General features: G+C 38.4%; 1 long non-coding RNA gene across 3 annotated transcripts in view; it reads right to left on the bottom strand.

Moving 5' to 3' along the window:
• The window catches only part of LOC103880893, a 60,102-nt gene extending 51,870 nt beyond the window's left edge, over window positions 1-8,232 (bottom strand). Inside the window, exons 1-5 of one of the 3 annotated variants that reach the window (XR_004182012.1) lie at window positions 5,168-8,232; window positions 4,887-5,002; window positions 3,713-4,000; window positions 2,102-2,177; window positions 1,000-1,194 (exon numbers count right to left, since the gene is read on the bottom strand). This is a non-coding gene — a long non-coding RNA (uncharacterized LOC103880893). The remainder of the gene's footprint in view (window positions 1-999; window positions 1,195-2,101; window positions 2,178-3,712; window positions 4,001-4,886; window positions 5,003-5,167) is intronic. The other 2 variants (XR_004182011.1, XR_004182010.1) reach the window with 2 other exon arrangements.
• Window positions 8,233-19,140: the final 10,908 nt, after the last annotated feature.

Raw genomic sequence — 19,140 nt, 5'->3', positions numbered from 1 at the left:
TGTGACCCAAACTTAAGGCGTTAGTGCCATTCTCAGTAATATCCTTTAGGGTTTCCAGTCTCAGCACATCATTCATAGGTTATGGTGTCCTCAGGGTCGAACATTTCTTTCCGCTTTCGTCATTCCAACTGAATAGAGACCGTTTGACGTCCTAGAGATGGCTGCATGCAAACATCTGAAACCTTTGAGAGAATACAGTGCACCAGGGAGACTACTATTATGACTACTGGGAGAATAATAACAAATTTCGAGTGTACTCCTTACCCAGGTTCCCCATAAACCAAACCAAGTAAAATTAAATAGATTAAAGAATGAGCTAGATGAAGCATCCACTTCCTTGACTAAGCGGTCTTTTCATTAATACCCTACAACTGAAACTGTATAATCTACATTTGATGTATTTCTCCATAGGCCACAGGTGTCAGCAACTGTGCAGGTACTTTTCTGTTTGGCCAATTCTATTATTTAGCATAACTTTCACAAGATAATTTAAAGTCTGTTGTGTAACAATAGCCTTTAAAGTAGAATTTGCTGTAGAGCCTATTATTAGGGTGACATTTCTAATTATTGCCTCTTTTATTCTAACCCATGGAAAAAGGACCTAACAAATGATGTCTTTTTAGAAGAGCAAAGGCCTCCTGACAACGTTCTCCTTAATCCATAATGTGAGTTAAGAAGAGTTTTGACTGATTATGAGGCAACATATGTACCACTAAATTTTCTCATGTACATTGGGCCTTCATGTTTTATCTATTAAAGTGCAAGGTTATTCACATATAAGGCTGGATGCAAAGTCCTTCACAAGTAAAAGTATATCCTGTAAGTGCACATAATAGATCCCCTTTTCATTACTATTGTTCCTAAAGGCATAAACAAGGAAAAATATTCTAATATAAGAGTCTCGTGATAGTAGACGTTTTGATCCAGGATCTTGGGAAAAGCTGTTCACATCAAGGATGCCATCTTCTTAAGGGGAGAAACTTTCCTGGTTAATTTTACCTTAAGGGTTTCAATGGTTGTACAGTTCAGGAGTGTGGAGGGACATTTCTCAGTTGTGAGATCATGAACCCAAGGTTCAAGGCTCCAAAGCTTTGCTGCAATGTACATAGCAAGGACAGTCTTTCTCTGATGTTCGCAGAAAATCCAATCTTTGGGTTCTAGATTGGGAAGGGGTTGTCCTCAGTGAACCATGGGCTTAAAACAAAGGTTTAAAACATTGGATATTACAAAATAGAATCTTAGGTTACTATAAGCTTTTCATTTAGCCATAATAATAACTGAAAAATTTTTTAAAGGAAGAAACATTATTCTGATAGGGAGGAGACTCAGTTTTCCAAACAAGACCCAATGAAGAGAGTATAGGTCTACTGACTCTGTCTCCTTTCTTTGCCGGCCCCCCTTTTCTTTTGTAGTTTACTTAAAAGGTAAACAAAAACTTTTCATCATCTTTTAATATTACATGTTTTTAAAAGAGAAACCCAAATTTTATTTTTCCATTAGTGTATTTTTAATGTTGAAGCTAGTTTTTGATAACATTTTATAAATCTATTCAGTTTTAATTAATTTGACCGTAAGGTAAGATTTTTAAAAACCTTTTATAACCCCTTACATTTTTTTTTTCTCAGAGCAGAACAATGTTCTAAGAATATTTCGTTGTGCTTTTATTCCAATGTCTTATCTATGGAAAAAAAAAAAAAAAAACTTGACTAATGCCATTTTAACTTTTGGCAGTATGTTCACACATAGAATCTTTTATAATTAATTTTTATAAACCTTCCACAACTTGCTCAAACCTTTAGCTTTATTTAATGTAAAACAATATTTTAACCCTCTAACCTAGGCAAAAATTTACATTCCCATACGTTCTTATAATCTCTTACAAAAACACATTTTATTCTCCTTACACATCTTGTATGTAAATATATTTTTTCAGTAGTCTCAATTACATATTACAATGTTAACTCTTAGTGGCTTTTACTTTTGGTGAAAACCTTGATAAGTAAGGGATTTTAATTATGTACTAGGTGTGGCGCCAGGACCCAGACAGAAATGCAGATAAGGTTTCTTTCCAGCATCTAACTTCACATGTCCTAGGACTTACCTAGCTGTAAATCAGGCAAGCTGTACTGTTAAGAGTCATAGTGACATTTTGTGAAGCATTTAGGAGGCCTAATCACCTGTAAATTGTACATTTCTGGTGTAAGTTTCTTTTCATAAATTCTTTCATGACATACACAGACCATATGTGACATGTTTTACTTTATAACCTTTCTTGCATAGGTATGGGGCATGGCTAATTCCATATATCCCCAAGACTTATTTGGAATTTAATGTCTCCAGAATAAATTGAACAATTTTCTCTCTCTCTCTCTCTTTTTTTTTTTTTTTTTTTTTGATGGAGTTTTGTTCTTGTTGCCCAGGCTGGAGTGCAATAGCATGATCTCAGCTCACTGCAACCTCTGCCTCCCTGGTTCAAGGAGTTATCCTGCCCCAATCTCCCAAGTAGCTGGGATTACAGGTGTCCACCACCATGTCTGGCCAATTTTTTTGTATTTTTAGTAGAGACAGGGTTTCACCATGTTGGCCAGGCTGGTCTCAAACTCCCGACCTCAGGTGATCCGCCTGCCTGGGAGCTACCACGCCCAGCGGCATTACAGTTTTCATTTTGCTTTCAAAATATTTGATTTAAGCGCTTGGTTTTGTTTAAGCCAATTAATTAGAGCTCTTTTATATAAATATTATACACAATGCATATATAATTACACAGAAGATTACTACAGTAGTTGTAAGATTTTTCATTTGCCAGTTTTTAAGTTTCTTAATTGGTTATTGGCTTTATGGTGGAGTTCTTGGAAGAACAAGGTCAGGAAAGGGGTTTCTGCTGCCTTATTGTTTTCCCAAGAAGTCCAGGCTGTTAGAGCTTGAATATCCTCTTTTAATGAAGCTGACTTTTAACAATAGCACTCTTTAATAAAGTCCTTTTAAAGTTTTGTTTAAATGGTCAAAGAGCCAATATTTCTGGCTTTTGAACTTTACCAAAGGTAACCTTTCAGGTGCTCAGAGAAAGGAAAATTTAAGATAGTCCATGGAGAAGAAGAGACTAGACAACATCATGCAAATATTAAACCAAAAAGGACTTTCTTCCTAAGCAGGGAATCAAACCCAGACTGCCAGGGTGAAAGGGCAAAACCCTCGCTACGGAGATATGGCACAGGGCAGTCTCCACTGCCCTTCCCAGAAGGAATCTAGAGTAGTTAGTTTTGAGTTTGCAAACGCTTTTAACTACTCAAGGTAATTTTTAGAGCTAACTATGACATAAATCCTAAAATTCCTGTTCCCTGGAAGGAGGAGACCAAGAGAAAGTACTGCCAAATGGTTACAAAGTCAAGCTACCGAGGACATAAATCAAGTTGGAGACCCCATCCAGTTTTTGTGTTTATTTTAGGGACCTGTGGGGAAGTTTGTTATTGACCAGCTTGCTAGGCCATGCTGAGCAGCCAGCTTATGGGGACCTAAGCCCATGTTTTATCCTCAGGTACTCCTTGACACAGAAAAACAAATTCATAGCACAAATATATCAATTTAAGACTCAGAATTCTTTTTCGCATTAATCAAAACTTTACAGAAGACATAAACAGTGATTTTTACCATTCATTCAACTCTTTGCACAGAGAGAGAGAAGCCAGAAACCTGACTGGTAAGAAATTCTTACCCTTTTGCCAGCATGCCAAACTTGTGGTTTCCCTTTCCCCGAACAGCCTTAGTGACTCAGCTTGCCACACCATCACACCAGGGCCAAGATGCATCATAAAGGAAATTTATCTTTTTTCAGTCTGGCCAGAGCAAAATACGTGTCATAAAGCATAGATATTAGCCACTCTGCTTGGCACCCAATATCAAATTGGCAAGGCTTACATTTGCCCTCAGATGGGCCCCGTCATCTTTAATCCAACCTCTCTGTAGGAGTTTCAACACGTGGTCTCTGGGCAAGATGGTCGCTCTGAGTAAAAGAAAAGATAAGAAAGGGAAAGGAGAGAGAGGAAAGCATTGCCTGTGGCAGGTTGGAGAAGGCACAATGATCAGGGAGGCCAGAGAAAGACCCACCCATTGAAGCAACGCTGAACAGTTGAGGTGGTTGCTTCTTGGTAGCAAAGGGATTTTTTTCCAGCAGTCTCATCACTTCTCAAGTTTCCCCTTTTAGGAAGGAATAAGCTCCCCATGTCCCACGATCCTGTCAGTGCCTAAACCTGTCACCCATAGTAGTCAGCAAAGAGTGCAAGACAGATCATTCCAAAGAGAACAGCAGTTGACATCCTGTGGTGCCAAATTCATTCTTAGTCAATGGAAATTTACCGAGAACCCTCATTTTTAAATTTCCTTCAACGCATTGTTGTTCATTTGTAGCGTTCCCCTGTAAGTTACCTTTGGTAAGATTTTGCCATAAGACTTCGCTGCCTTCCAGGCTTAGAGTATAAACCAGAATGAACTCAGTTGCCCAGAAATTAAGGATCTAATTTTTACCTAAAATATTGACTTTACTCTCAAGTTCTCTTGATTAACTTAGCCAATGACTTTTTTCTACCTGAGTATACAAGAAAAATTTAACATAGCGGGTGGAACACAAAAATTCCTATTAGTTTTTAAAAGCCAAATTTTATAACCCCTGCAATATTACTGCTTACTACCAGTTCCTTTCTGACCCAGTCAGATGTAAGAGACCTCTAACTGTATCCAAGCCAGTTCATTCCCGGATCAAATCCATTCCTGGACCCAGTCCTGTTTCTGCCATGATGCCAAACCCAGTTGGGACCAGAAATTTGCGCAAAGAAACTCAGGGATCTGAAAACACGAGCCCGTGAAGCTCCTAAATCCAAAACGGAGCTTACCCCATCTACTCCCAGAGATCAATGGACACGAGTGGGTCCTGTGGGTTCCTTGCGTGTTCACTCAGTATTCCTGAGGGTCACTAAAAGCACCACTTCGGATGTGCTTCTGACACCATCTGGTAAAATAAAAACTTCAGCTGAGTTAAATTTAAAGAAGTTTAACTGAGCAATGAGCGATTTGTAAATCGGGCAGCCCCCAGAATCACAGAAAATTCAGACAGGCTCGGGGGGCGCCTCATTGTCAGAACAAATTTATAGACAAAAAAGGTAAAGTGACATACAGGAATCAGAAGTGAGGTACAGAAACAGTGAGATCGGTTACAGCTCAGCATTTGCCTTCTTTGAATGCAGTTTGAACATTTCGCAGTCTATGAGTGGTTGAAGTATGGCTGCTGGGATTGGCCAACACTCAGCCGTTGTTACAGATGCATACTATTAAGTTAGGTTTTGAATTTTGTCTGACTATTAAGTTAGGTTACAGTTCATCCACAAGAACTCAAATATAGAAGTACAGAGTTTCTCAGGCCATATTCAGTTTGCTTTAACAAGCCACTGCCCTCAAAAACTAACAAACTATTAATTAATAAATGTTTAAGCTAGTAATCTTATATCCCAAATTGACTTTGGGATATAAGCATTTCTATTTTTGGGCCTTTTATAATGAAATTAGATTATTCCTTTCACCAGATTTCCTGTCTTTACCTGATCTTTAGGTCAGGCACAAAAAGACAACTGTCAGAGGCTCTCACTTATATGTGGGAGCCAAAAAATTTTAACAAATGGAGAAGATAAAGGAAAAACAGATAATAGAGACTGAGAAGGGAGAGTAGGGGGAGGGGAAAAATAAAGACAAGTGAGTTAAAGCTGGGATCCCCAACACTGGGGCCCCAGACTGGTACCCATTCGTAGCTTGTTAGGAACCAGGCTATGCAGCAGGAGATGAGTGGCGAGCAAGTGAGCAAAGCATCATCTGTATTTCCAGCAACTCTTCATTGCTCGTATTGCTGCCTGAGCTCCACCTCTTGTCAAATCAGCAGTGGCATTATATTCTCATAGGAGTTCAAATGCTGTTGTGAACTGTGCATGCAAAAAATCTAGGTTACATGCTTCTTATGGGAATCTAATGCGTGATGATCTGCCACTGTCTCCCATCACCCCCAGATGGGACCATCTTGTTGCAGGAAAACAAGCTCAGGGTTCCCACTGATTCTACATTATTGTGAGTTGTATAATCATTTCATTATATATTACAATCTAATGATAACAGATATTAAGTGCACAACCAATATAATGTGCATGGAACATCCTGAAATAATGACCCCCAACCTCCATCCATGGAAAGATTGTCTTCCACAAACTTGTCTCTGGTGCCAAAAAGGTTGGGAACTGCTGAGCTAAAGGGTAAAAACATGCAGTAAGATGGAAGAAATAAATTCAATGTTTGATAGCAAAGTAGGATGACTATACTAAAAAATAAAATGTAATTGGGTCCCTGATTTGATCACTACACATTGTATATGTAAAACATTTCTTATGTACCCCATAAATTTTCATGAAGTAGTAGGAATCTAATAACAAATACTGCTTTATCCTTGTGGCACATACAATGATATATAGTAAAATGCTGTGGGCAGCCACAAAGTAATAGAAAATATATAATTAGCCCAATTGTCCCAAGAGAAACAAACCATACAATGATTTTTAAAATGATTAAAGTTTTCTTCTTTATGCACACTTAAAATTTATTTTTCTGGAAATAGTCCAGCTATTTTTCAAACACCATATGAGATTTGCCTCATATGCACAAAATTAAACATTAAAAATTTGTATTCTATATATATGTATATATGTACATGTTCCCACATATATGTGTGTATATATATATTCAACAAAAATATTACAAGATGCTAGTATTTCTTTCAGCAATTTTTTAAGTTCTCTATGACCAAACAACTGTGGGTATCAGAAATGGAGAATTTCTAGGTTTTCCTTTTGTAATCTACATTCAGATAATTTTAAATGTAAACCACTGCTTTGTATATTGAGGAATGTGTTGGTGATTTCACACTTTAAACAAATGTCAGTTACTTATTAGTTTTAGCATAGACTCCTTACAAAGATTTATCAGAAGCTGTTGTTTAACATGTGGGGAGAAAAAACATTAAAATTTGATTTTATGGAAATTTAATGTCTACATTTTTATTGTATAGCAGTTACATTTTTAAAAATATGAAACATTAAAAATAGTGAATTTTTTCATATTCTCTTCTATACAATACTGTCAGTTTTGTTATGCCTTTCTTTCTAAGGATTTGCATTGCAATGATTCTATAAATCTTTCTTAACTCCTGCAAGGATGGTTGATCTTTAGAATGCCATTGAAAATGAACTTGTGGGACAGGTAATTCCTATGTGGCAAACCTATTTGCACACTGCCGTCAGCATGCAATGACAAGACATAAAAACTGTCAGAGCAATTCATGTGAAGAACATCACACCAAATAACATTATAGAGGATCCATGTAACCAATAATAACACACTCTTTCTGATCTGTTTAATGCCATACATGTAATAAATTGTTCACCTAATTGCATACTATCAAACCCACATTTTATTCAAACCATGACATGTGTTCCTATAAACACACACACACACACACACACACACACACACACACACACACAGTTTCCAGTGCATTAACTTCAGTAAGAAGAAATATGAGACACAGGCAGCTCTGGAGACTCCCTGGCAGAAGTAAACCTTTATTATCCCATGGCATTGCTTAGTGGTTCTAGCCAACAATTCCACAGACACTTAAATCTAAATTAGTTAATGGTCCTTGTCAGCAGCCTGCAGTTCTAGAGATCCTGCAAAGTATTTCTTTCTTCCAGTCACAGACAGCCTTGGCTATAGTGAAGGATATTGAGGAAGTAGGGCACGTGTCATCAATGAAATATATTGGATCTCTAATGTACATCTCTTCGAAACTGTTATTAATCCCAAGTTTCTCAGTCTGAAAGTCTAGTAGCTGCCAAAAGGAAATAGTGATAGTGGCAGTTAGAGTGACCAAGGCTTAAAAGGTAAATACTTTCCAGGCATGGACAATTGATAACTAGACTTGAAACAAAAATGTCTACTGCCGAATATAAATCTATTTTAAAACAAAACAAAATCTTGAAAAATGCAATGACTTTATTACAATAGCATAATGTTTAGCTAAACATTAAATTTTAGTTTCATGTGTCTGTGTATTTAAAAACAGCATTTAAGGGCAGGCGTGGTGGTTCACGCCTGTAATCCCAGCACTTTGGGAGGCCGAGGCGGGCGGATCACGAGGTCAGGAGATCGAGACCATCCTGGCTAACACGGTGAAACCCCGTCTCTACTAAAAATACAAAAAATTAGCCGGGCATGGTGGCAGCGCCTGTGGTCCCAGCTACTCGGGAGGCTGAGGCAGGAGAATGGCGGGAACCCGGGGGGCGGAGCTTGCAGTGAGCCGAGATCACGCCGCTCACTCCAGCCTGGGCCACAGAGTAAGACTCTGTCCCAAAAACAAACAAACAAACAAACAAATAAATAAATAAAACATTGAAAAACTGCATGATCTTGGACAATTTACTGAATATTTCTGGTCCTAGTTTCCTGTTCTTTAAAATGAGGTTCATAATGTATCACTTAGATGGCTGTTATGAGCAAATGCTTTCAATATTTTAAAGCTCTTAGAACAGTGCCTGGCACATAGTGGACAAAATATCAGTGCATGGCAAATAGACTAAAGAGAGATTTAAGGAAACTAGTCGCAGAAATTCAGCTTAAATGCCTACTCACAGGGATGGGAGGAGGCAGATCATACCCTGTCATTCACAGGCTTCAGGTTCATGAACAACTGCTTAACCTTGCTAAACCGCATCTGTGAAATGGAAATACTACTTGCTTCATAACGTTAACTGTGGGAATTAAAGAGCAAATCCACGTAATGTAGTCAATTGAACAAAACAGATGTTCAGTACAGAAGAAGTAATATTATCCAGCTTCTCTTGTCACTAATTAGTGCTAAGCTCATCTCTGGGTTACTCTCCGTGTATCCTTGTGACCCGTACTGAACCAGATTCAAGCTTCTATCAACACTTTGATACCAAAAGCCTTTCTATATTGTGCAGGCCTACTGGAAATGAAACTGTGAAAAAGAAAAACCTCAGGGTGCTGAAGCCAGAGGCACGTCTGGAAGTATAAACCTAGGAAGTTACTTAGAATCAATTACTTTTGAACAGTGGAGAAGACTTGCTCTGGTAGAATTCAACTTAGACATTATTCTTTTTCTATCAAAAGCGGAGCTATAGATTTATAGAAAGAGTGAGATGCAGTTCTATACAGCACAGAACTGTAGAGGTGCAGTTGAAGTCTCTACATTTGTGTTCGATGAGTGAGCAATTGCAGACACAGAAAATGAAGTTAGTATCTAAGCATCAATGTAAGAAAATGATCGTTTTAACTTGGGGTAATTTGAAAAAGAGAAAAAGATCAGATAATGGCAGACAGCTTGAGTGAAAAATAAGATATTCCATAGAAGACTAGGATAAAAATATTAACCTCATCTAACTGAAGGGTATCAATTTTCTTACATAAAGAGCTATGTGCTATCCTAATAGTCATGCTGGATATTACAGAGTGATTTTGAGTGAGAATCTGTGAAAAGTCATATTAATATGTATGTTGTATATAATGTATATAGTGGAAAAAAGTATGGCTATAACTGCAGGAAAGTTAATTAATTTACCTGTTCCTCCTGCAGTGGACTATAGGCTAGAAGTGTGGAAACAAGCACAATTAAAAGCTAGATGATTAAAAGTGGGGTCATTGATGTGCAAACAACCATAATAGTAGCTATAATTGATTGTAGCATAATGCTGAAATAGTACTATTTAGAGATTTAATTTATTATTGGGGAAAAATCAAACAATCATGGCATAAGCATTCCAGCCATATTGAATGGCATGTGATGCAGGAGGACACCCTAGAGACACAAACACATATCTAGGTATCTTCCACTTTACATATATGATGTGTCTGAATACACATTCATGAGATAATCTTATATTGCCAATAAATTAAGAGTCACCTAATTTCAGACACCATAGAGTAAGAACCCAGGGACCTTTTTGTTTTTAAATAAAAGTTGGTTGTGCATGTGAGAATCTGATGAAATTGAGTTCATAGCATGGGAATACATTCTACTTTTTTCTTTACTTGGTTTTTAATTTGAGCATTTTAGTCCATAAATCTCATTAATGCATTTATTTAAGAAAAAGGTATATTGAATATTTATTATGTGTCAAGATGTATAATAAAGAGATTAAAAATCACAGTTTCTGATCAAAAGGAAATAATTGCTTACTGAGATGAGAGAATGGTAAGCAGATACTTAGAACAGAGAATTATAAATGCTAGAGGAGCTTATAGAAAGAACAGGATTAAGGCAGAGTTTAGGACTTTGGTAATATGGTTAGGTATGCAGGAGGAAGTCAAATCTTAGCTAGATTTAAAAAGCTGAAATCAACTAGGTCATTAGCTGAAATTAACTAGGAAATTAACTAAGTCAAATCTTCAAAGACAGTTCTTTGAAGATAAAGCCATCTGTCCAAAAAGTATACAAAATATACATAGAAGACGGTACTTTAAAAATTACAAATACATCTATATGTGTAGATTGTAAGGATGGATACAATGAAAGGGAAAAAATAATTCAATGATAAATAATTTGGAATTAATATTGTAGCTTGTAGGAAACCACTGATGGATTGTAATTAGGGGAGGCAAAGGGTTTTAGAAAATCACTCCGATGCTCTAGTGGCTGTGGCTGATGCGCGGCCCAGATAGCTGTTTCTGAGTAGTGAAATTTTTTCCTTCCTAGTACTGCTGCTGCTGTTGCTGTGTCAGCCACACATGGCTCCCAGTGGCCAATCTTCAGAGAAACTCCCTCAGCTATGATGATCTGCTTATCAGGTCCTCAGGCTCCTTACTCCCTGTGAGACTGAACAACCACAGGGACTGACTAAGATAGAAATATACAAGGTTGGTCTGAGGGGAGAACTAACCCTGTGGAGAGGTTCATGCTGTAGCACACCCCTGGGAATCAGTTGGAATGTATGCTGGAGCTGAGAGCACATCCTGGTTCAGCCCTTGTCTCCTACCCTGTTTTGTATTCATCATGTTTCTTCTCCAGAGAGCACATTCTCAGTGAATGGTTTGCAGACAAATTACCAAGTTAGGATTTGCTGTACAGAATCAGATCTAAGTGAGTCATTTATTTAGACAATGAGCCCAAATGGAAAACAGAAATAAGATTGGAGAAGGAGTTAATTCTAACATCACAGTAATTACAAGATTATTACAAAATATAATGAGGACCAGATCTGCAGCATAGCACTTAAAACAGAGAAAATGGAATAATTGTCAGGGATATTGAGGACTAAATTGACAGGAATAAAAAATATGGGCTGGTTGGCTGCAGTGGTTCATGCCTATAGTCCCAGCACTTTGGGAGGCCAAGGCAGTTGGATCATCTGAGGTCAGGAGTTCGAGACCAGGCTGGCCACCATAATGAAACCCCGTCTCTACTAAAAATACAAAAAATTAGCTGGGCGTGGTGGCACACGTCTGTAATCCCAGTTACTCGGGAGGCTGAGGGAGGAGAATTGCTTGAACCCAGGAGGTGGAAGTTGCAGTGAGGCAAGATCCCACGATTGCACTCCAGCCCAGTCAAGAGCAAAACTCTATATCACCAAAAAAAAAAAAAAAAAAAAATCTGGGCTAAGAGATAAGGTACAGTCAAAGACGACATTGGCTCTTTTTGGCCTAAACAGTTACTAAAAATTAATGCATTCAACAATTTACATAAACATTCAAACACATCCCACTTATTCCAAAATTTACCACATAATTGGAAGTAAAGCACTCCTCAGCAAATGTAAAAGAACAGAAATTGTAACAAACTGTCTCTCAGACCACAGTGCAATCAAACTAGAACTCAGGACTAAGAAACTCAATCAAAACCGCTCAACTACATGGAAACTGAACAACCTGCTCCTGAATGACTACTGGGTACATAACGAAATGAAGGCAGAAATAAAGATGTTCTTTGAAACCAATGAGAACAAAGATACAACATACCAGAATCTCTGGGACACATTTAAAGCAGTGTGTAGAGGGAAATTTATAGCACTAAATGCCAACAAGAGAAAGCAGGAAAGATCTAAATTTGACACTCTAACATCACAATTAAAAGAACTAGAGAAGCAAGAGCAAATGCATTCAAAAGCTAGCAGAAGGCAAGAAATAACTAAGATCAGAGCAGAACTGAAGGAGATAGAGACACAAAAAAACCCTCCAAAAAATCAATGAATCCAGGAGTTGGTTTTTTGAAAAGATCAACAAAATTGACAGACTGCTAGCAAGACTAATAAAGAAGAAAAGAGAGAAGAATCAAATCGACGCAATAAAAAATGATAAAGTGGATATCACCACCAACCCCACAGAAATACAAACTACCATCAGAGAATACTATAAACACCTCTATGCAAATAAACTAGAAAAATCTAGAAGAAATGGATAATTTCCTGGACACTTACACTCTTCCAAGACTAAACCAGGAAGAAGTTGAATCCCTGAATAGACCAATAGCAGGCTCTGAAATTGAGGCAATAATTAATAGCCTACCAACCAAAAAAAGTCCAGCACCAGATGGATTCACAGCTGAATTCTACCAGAGGTACAAGGAGGAGCTGGTACCATTCCTTCTGAAACTATTCCAATCAATGGAAAAAGAGGGAATCCTCCCTAACTCATTTTATGAAGCCAACATCATCCTGATACCAAAGCCTGGCAGAGACACAACAAAAAAAGAGAATTTTAGACCAATATCCCTGATGAACATCGATGCAAAAATCCTCAATAAAATACTGGCAAACCAGATTCAGCAGCACATCAAAAAGCTTATCCACCATGATCAAGTGGGCTTCATCCCTGGGATGCAAGGCTGGTTCAACATTCGCAAATCAATAAACATAATCCAGCATATAAACAGAACCAAAGACAAGAACCACATGATTATCTCAATAGATGCAGAAAAGGCTTTTGACAAAATTCAACAGCCCTTCATGCTAAAAACGCTCAATAAATTCGGTATTGATGGAACGTACCTCAAAATAATAAGAGCTATTTTTGCCCACTTTTTTATGGGTTTGTTTGTTTGTTTCTTGTAAAGTTGTTTATGTTTCTTATAGATGCTGGATATCAGAATTTTGTGAGACCCATAGTTTGAAAAACTTTCTACCATTCTGTAGGTTGTGTGTTTACTCTGTTGATAGTTTATTTTACTGTGCAGAAGCTCTTTCATTCAATTAGATCCCATTTGTCAATTTCTACTTTTGTCAAAATTGCTTTTGGCATCTTCATCGTGAAATCTTGTTCCTTCCTATGTCCTGAGTGGTATTACTTAGGTTCTCTTCCAGGGTTTTTTGTAGTTTTGGGTGTTAAATTTAAGTCTTTAATCCATCTTGAGTTAATTTTTGTATATGCTACAAGAAAGGGGTCCAGTTTCAGTCTTTTGTATATGGCTAGCCAGTTATCCCAGCACCATTTATTGAATAGACAGTCCTTTCCCCATCAGTTGTTTTTGTCAGGTTTGTTGAAGATCAGATGGTTGTAGGTATGCAGTCTTATTTCTGGGTTCTCTATTCTGTTCCATTGGTCTATGTGTCTGTTCTTGTGCCAGTGTCATCCTTTTTTGGTTACTGTAGCACTGTAGTATAGTTTGAAGACAAGTAGTGTGATGCCTCCAGCTTTGTGACTTTTGCTTAGGATTGCCTTGGTTATTTAGGCTCCTTTTTGGTTTTATACGAATTTTAACATAGTTTTTTCCTAGTTCTGCAAAGAATCTCAATGGTGGTTTAATAGGAATAGCATTAAATCTACAAATTTACAAATTGCTTTGTGCAGTATGGTCATTTTAATGATATTGATTCTTCCTATTCATGAGTATGTAAAGTTTCTCCATTTGGTTGTGTCCCCTCTGACTTCTCTGAACAGTGTTTTGTAGTCCTCCTTGTAGAGATCTTTCACCTGCCTGGTTAGCTGTTTTCCTAGGTATTTTATCCTTTTTGTGGTAATTGTAAATGGGAGTATGTTCCTGATTTGGCTCTTGGCTTGACTGTTGTTATATAGGAATGCTAGTGACTTTTATACATTAATTTTGTATCCTGAGACATTACTGAAGTTGCTTATCAGCTTAAGATGCTTTAGGGCTAAGAATACAGGGTTTTCTAGATATAGGATCATGTCATCTGCAAACAGGAGTAGTTTGAAAGTTTCTCTTTCAGTTTGGATGCCTTTATTTCTTTCTCTTGCTTGATTGCCATGGCCAGGACTTCCAGTAGTATGTTACATAGGAGTGGTGAGAGAGGGCATCCTTGCCTTGTGCCATTTTTCAAGGGGAATGGTTCCAGATTTTGTTATTCCATATGGTGTTGACTGTGGATTGTCATAGATGGCTCTTACTATTTTGAGGTATGTTTCTTCAATACCTGGTTTACTGAGAGATTTTAATATGAGTAGATGTTGAATTTTATTGAAAGCTTTCTCTGAATCTATTGAGATAATCATGTGATTTTTGTCTTTAGTTTTGTTTATGTGATGAGTCATATTTATTGGTTGAATGTTTCATCCTGGAGATGAAGCCAACTTTATTGTGTTGGATAAGCTTGTTGATGTGTTGCTGGATTCAGTTTGCCAGTATTTTGTTGAGGATTTTTGCACTGATGTTCATCAAGAATATTGCCTTGATGTTTTCTTTTTCTGTTGTATCTCTGCCAGGTTTTGGTGTCAGGATGATGCTCACCTTGTAGAATGAGTTAGGGAGAAGTCCCTCCTCCTCAATTTTTTTTGGAATAACTTCAGTAGGAATGTATATCTGCTAGAATGCATCTCTGAATTCACCAGGTCCTAGGCTTTTTGTGGTTGGTAGGATAATTGTCACTGCCTTAATCTCAGAACTTGTTCTTGGTCTGTTCATGGTTCAATTCTTTCCTTCCTGTTTCAGTTTTGGGAGGGTGTATGTGTCTGGAAATATATCCACTTGTTATAGATCCTCTAGTTTATGCACATAGAGTTGATCATAATATTTTCTGATGGTTGCTTGTATTTCTGTAGGGTCAGTGGTAATATCCTCCTTGATGTTTCTGATTGTGTTTATTTAAATCTTCTCTTTTACTTCTTCACTAGTCTAGGTTGAGGTCTGTTTATTTATTTATTTTCCACAAAACAGCTCTTGAATTGGTTTGCACTAATTTGATTGCACTGTGGTCTAGTAGACTGTTTGTTACTATTTTAGTTATTTCAAATTTGCTGAAGAGGGCTTTACTTCTGATTATCTGATCAATGATAGATGTGTCACATGGTAATACGAATATATATATATATTCCATTGGTTTGGGGTGGAGAGTTCTACAGCTATGCATCAGGTCCATTTGATAAAATGCTGAGTTCAGGTCCTAAATATCTTTGCTAATTCTCTGTTTTAATGATCTATATAATATGGTCAGTGGGTTTTTAAGTCTCTGACCCTTATTCTGAAGGAGTCTAAGTCTCTTTGAAGGTATTCAAGAACTTGCTTTATGAATCCGGGTGCTCGCTGGGGTTTTCTGCAATTCCTGAACTTCAATGTTGGACTTTCTAGCTAGGTTGTGAAAGTTCCTATGGATGATATCCTGAAACATGTTCTCCATGTTGGTTCCATTCTCCCCAACTCTTTCAGGTATACCAATCAGTCATAGATTCAGTCTCTTTACATAATCCCATATTTCTCGAATGTTTTATTTCCTTTCATTTTTTTCTCTATTCTTGTCTGCCTGCCTTATTTTAGAAAGAGAGAATATGTATTTAGTATAGTTAGGTCTTCTTGCTGAATGGAACACGTATTCTTTATGTAATGCCCTTCTTTGTATTTTTTAAATCTTTGTTGGTTTAAATTCTGTTTTGTGAGAAACGGACTTCAACCCCTGCTTTCTTCCTGTTTTCATTTACTTGGTAGATTTTTCTTCATCACTTTATTTTGAGCCTATGTGTATCATTCCATGTGAGATGGGTCTCTTGAAGACAGCATACCCACGAGTCTTAGCTCTTTATCCAACTTGTCACTCTGTATCTTTTAACTGGGGCATTTAGCCCATTTACATTTAAGGTTAGTATTGATATGTGTGGGTTTGATCCTGTCATGATGATGTTAGCTCGTTATTTAAAGAATTGTTTATGTGGTTGCTTTACTGTTATGTATACTGTTCTGTTTACTTCTGTGTGTTTTTATAGTGGCTGGTAATGATCTTTCCTTTCCATATAGTATACTTCCTTTGGGAGCTCTTGTAAGACAGGTCTGGAGGTAACAAATTCCCTCAGCATTTGCTTATCTGAAAAGATATTATTTCTTCATCACTTAGGAAATTTAGCTTGGCCAGATATGAAATTCTGGGATGGACTTTTTTTCTTTAAGGATGTTGTACATTGGCATCCAATATCTTCTGGCTTGTAGGGTTTCAACTGAGAAGTTTGCTGTTAGTCTGATGGGCTTACTTTTGTATACAACCAGACTTTTCTCTCTCACTGCCCTTAACATTATTTCTTTCATTTTGACCTTGGGGAATCTGCTGATTATGTGCGTTGGGGATGATCTCCTTGTGAAGTATCTGACTGGGGTTTCCTGCATTTCCTGAAATTCAATGTTAGGTTTCTAGTTAAGTTGGGGACATTCTCATGGATGATAGCCTGAAATATGTTGTCCAAGTTGGTTTTGTTTTCCCCATCTTTTTCAGATACACCAATCAGTCATAGATTGTCTCTTTGCATAATCCCAATGTATTTTTCATTTTCTTTCCTTCTGTATTCTTTACTGCTGGTCTTATTATAGAAAGGCAGTCTTCAAGCTGAGATTCTTTCCTCCACTTGGTCTATTCTACTGTTGATGCTTGTGACTGAATTATGAAATTTTTGTAGTGTGTTTTTCAGCTCTTTCAGGTTAGTTACATTCTTGTCTATACCAGCTATTTTGTCTGTCAGCTCCTGCAATGTTTTATCATGATTTTTATTTTCCTTGCTTTGGGTTTCAACATACTCCTGCAAATCAGTGAACTTTGTTTCTGTCTATATTCTGAATTCTACCTCTGCCATTTCAGCCATCTCAGCCTCAGCCCAGTCCCACACACTTGCTGGTGAGGTGATGTGGTCATTTGAAGGAAATAAGGCATTTTGACTCTTTAGGTATTCAGTGTTCTTGCACTGACTTTTTATAATATTTATGGACTTATCAACCTTCAATCTTTGGGGCTGTTGATATTTGGATGTTTTTTATTTTCCTTTATCCTATTTGATGACCTGGACTGTTTGATGATGGTATAAGGTACAGTCAGTCAATTGACTTCATTTCTTGGAAATTTTAGAGGGCCAACTCTCAGTTCCCAACTCCTGGACTGTGTGCTCTAATTACGAGGAACTTGTACTTGGCTCTCATGTTGTTCTCTGGCTCCTCAAGATTTGGAGTCCATTGTGCTGGGGTTGCTGAAGAGAGGCAGCTGCAGTACAGTGCTGGTGGATGCAGGGGTTCCTGCCTCCCTCTGGGCACTCACCGCAGTAGTGGAGGCAAGATGGCTGACTGGGAGGTGGGAGCAGGGGGTCCCTGCTGGAGACTGTGTACACTGTTGCACTGGAGGTAGAATTGGCTTGGGTTGATGTGCTAGCCAGCATAAGTCTGGGTGCCTTCTCTGTGCCCCACAAGCTGGAGTAATCACTCAGGTTGTGGGAGGATCCCTTGTCTTCTGTGTAGCATTAGAATAAGGGTCAGATGCTCATGGAGGTGGAGCTTGTGGAGGTGGCTCTCTGCCCACCAAGGTTTCATCTGCAATGACAGTTGGGGGTGGGCAAACTACACTTCTGCAAACTGACAGGACAAGAAAAGCAACACCTACCCATGCAGACACAAGGCAGCAAAGTGATGGGAGGAGTTGATGTGCAGTATGGAGAGGGAACTTGCAGGCTGGTGTGTGGTTCCAGGGGCTGCCTCACTGGAGCTCTCCACAGGCGTGATCCACAGTTGCTGAAGCTGTACTGAGGTCCCTCAGAGCATCTGAGACTGCCCTATAAGCAGGTGTGGTCAGGCTGTGGTCCTGGGATAGATCAGCAGACTAAGGCATGTTTAGGTGAGACCAACCCCATCTGATGTGCAAGGCCGCCCTGCAGAGATCAGGTTTGACAATTACTGTAGTGCTAAAGTCTCTTATGGGAGCAAATTGAGCCTAGAAGGATGGCCATCCCTGGTGTTGCTGCACTACAGACACACCCACACCAAACCATCTGTGCTCCACATAAGCTGGCTTGCTGCCTAGAACTTCTCTATGCAGCTCCCCTTGCCATTTCAAGTGTCCTTGGTGTTTGAGGGATCCCCTCCTGCCAGGGATCCAGAGGCCCATGGCGAGAGTGGATTGCTCCTTGCCAGCTCAACTCACCCGTATCCCCGGAGCTGTTGTGGTTAAAAAATGAGTCCCAGTGCTCAGTAGCCCCTGCAGCGTCCCAGGTTTATCCCCCTTCAGCCCAGCTTCTGTCTTCCCTCTGTCCACTCTCGGCTCCTTCCCCTTGAAGATCTTTTAAAAGCACACCAGTCCTCTCAGTCCCTCTGTGAAAGCTCTTCCACGTATCTGACTCTAGTTGGCCATCTTGCCCTCCCCTATCCTGATCCACTTTGAAACTATTAAATCTCCTGGTCTCAGACCCTCTGCTTTGCTATTAACTGATTATCTCCATTACTTGCCACGGTGTTCTTTTTATTCTATCAGTCACCAAGAAACTATTTGCCTTACACTACCAAATATAATTGTTTCATCAATCAATGTAACCTATGTTAAGCAAACAAATCTAAATATCTTGTGTGGGTGCCATTTGGTAAGATGGAAATCTACCACTGTGGGATTTTGGATTCTTGTTACTATTGGTTAGCTGAGAAACAAAGCAAACCATAACAGAGTTTAAGATATTTTAAGCTCATTAGTATAATGATGAGGAAACCAGGTCCCTGATGACTAATAGGTATACATAAATTGCATATTATACTGAGATGAAAAATAATGATAAGCTAGTATTATATCTGGGTTGGATTGCAGTAGCTTCCTGTTTGGTGAGTTTGATGTCATATAAATATATCTTAGCCACAACTTA

Source organism: Papio anubis, chromosome 2 (assembly GCF_008728515.1).
Source record: "Papio anubis isolate 15944 chromosome 2, Panubis1.0, whole genome shotgun sequence".
Lineage (NCBI taxonomy): Eukaryota > Metazoa > Chordata > Mammalia > Primates > Cercopithecidae > Papio > Papio anubis.
Note: the sequence above shows the minus strand (reverse complement) of the source record. Positions and strands in the feature narration are given on the sequence as shown.